At 51.9% G+C, this 1950-nt stretch overlaps 1 non-coding gene across 1 annotated transcript; it reads left to right on the forward strand.

Annotated features, from left to right (window-relative positions):
* The first annotated feature begins 1470 nt into the window (after positions 1–1470).
* TRNAK-CUU (transfer RNA lysine (anticodon CUU)) lies at positions 1471–1543 on the forward strand. The gene has a single exon. It is a non-coding gene; the product is annotated as a tRNA-Lys (tRNA).
* Positions 1544–1950: the final 407 nt, after the last annotated feature.

The raw sequence follows: 1950 nt of genomic DNA on the forward strand, positions 1-1950 counted from the left end.
AGGTATGAAAACTACTTTATGTCGGCAGCGGGATATGATCACAGGACTGGGGAAGATACTGCTCTTGAATGTGGCGCCTTACACCGCTCGGCCATTCCGGCAGCCTCCGGAGCACAGCTAGCCTGAGCCGCCCGTGCTTACAGCGAGCTCGGAGTCCGCTCCGGCCCGTCCTGTCCCCCCCATCCTTTCAAAAAGAGGAGTTTAAGGTCTCATCTCCGCTGGTGTTATGATTAAAGTAGGTATGAAAACTACTTTATGTCAGCAGCGGGATTTGATCACGGGACTGGGGAAGATACTGCTCTTGAATGTGGCACCTTACACCACTCGGCCATTCCGGCAGCCTCAGGAACATGGCTCTGGAGGCTGACTGCCACCTTGCGAAACAGGGAGAGTTCACACTGTTCTCTACTGGACATTTAAGTATGTGCCCAGAGACAGGTTGAGAGGACAGATGCATGTATGTACCAGAGTGAGCTCCAGAGAGTCTGATGAGGACATAAGACTGGGGTAGAGCGAGAGATGGAGAAAGAGAAAGGTGCCTGTGTCGAGTCAGCAGCAGAGAAAATGAAACAAAGGGGCCTCCTGGGATAACCACACACTACTTCCTCACAAAGAACACACAGAGGGTGTGTGAAATGACATAGGCACAGCATCCTGGCTAGCTCAGTCGGTAGAGCATGAGACTCTTAATCTCAGGGTCGTGGGTTCGAGCCCTACGTTGGGCGTGATGCTTTTTAAAGGCTTCTCCATTTTCGGGTTTAACATTAACTCTCACCTTTTTCAGATATTTCGCTAAGGCTTAAAACTACACACACACACACACATCCTTTAGTTTCCTCACGATTCCCACAGGACTCCACACAACGCAGCACTTCCCGCCCTGGGAGGCGCCGCTGGGAGCGGTCCTAGGCCGAGCCTTTCCTGCGCCCTTTCCTAGCCTGAGCCACCTGTGCTTACAGCGAGCTCGGAGTCCGCTCCGGTCCGTCCTGTCCACCCCCATCCTTTCAAAAAGAGGAGTTTTACGGTCTCATCCCCGCTGGTTTTATGATTAAAGTAGGTATGAAAACTACTTTATGTCGACAGCAGGATTTGATCACAGGACTGGGGAAGATACTGCTCTTGAATGTCGTGCTTTACACCGCTCAGCCATTCCGGCAGCCTTCGGAACACGGCTCTGGAGGCTGACTGCCACCTCGCGAAACAGGGAGAGTTCACACTGTTCTCTACTGGACATTTAAGTATGTGCCCAGAGACAGGTTGAGAGGACAGATGCATGTATGTACCAGAGTGAGCTCCAGTGAGTCTGATGAGGACATAAGACTGGGGTAGAGCGAGAGATGGAGAAAGAGAAAGGTGCCTGTGTCGAGTCAGCAGCAGAGAAAATGAAACAAAGGGGCCTCCTGGGATAACCACACACTACTTCCTCACAAAGAACACACAGAGGGTGTGTGAAACGTCATAGGCACAGTAGCCCAGCTAGCTCAGTCGGTAGAGCATGAGACTCTTAATCTCAGGGTCGTGGGTTCGAGCCCCACGTTGGGTGTGATGCTTTTTAAAGGCTACTCCATTTTCGGGTTTAACATAAACTCTCACCTTTTTCAGATATTTCGCTGAAGCTTAAAACTACACACACACACATCCTGCAGTTTGCCTCACGATTCCCACAGGTCTCCACACAACGCAACACTTCCCGCCCTGGGAGGCGCCGCTGGGAGCGGTCCTAGGCCGAGCCTTTCCTGCGCCCTTTCCTAGCCTGAGCCGCCCGTGCTTACAGCGAACTCGGAGTCCGCTCCGGTCCATCCTGTCCCCCCCCATCCTTTCAAAAAGAGGAGTTTAATGTCTCATCCCTGCTGGTGTTATGATTAAAGTAGGTATGAAAACTACTTTATGTCGGCAGCGGGATCTGATCACAGGACTGGGGAAGATACTGCTCTTGAATGTGGCGCCTTA

Source organism: Pleurodeles waltl, chromosome 6, assembly GCF_031143425.1.
Source record: "Pleurodeles waltl isolate 20211129_DDA chromosome 6, aPleWal1.hap1.20221129, whole genome shotgun sequence".
NCBI classification, from domain to species: Eukaryota; Metazoa; Chordata; class Amphibia; order Caudata; family Salamandridae; genus Pleurodeles; species Pleurodeles waltl.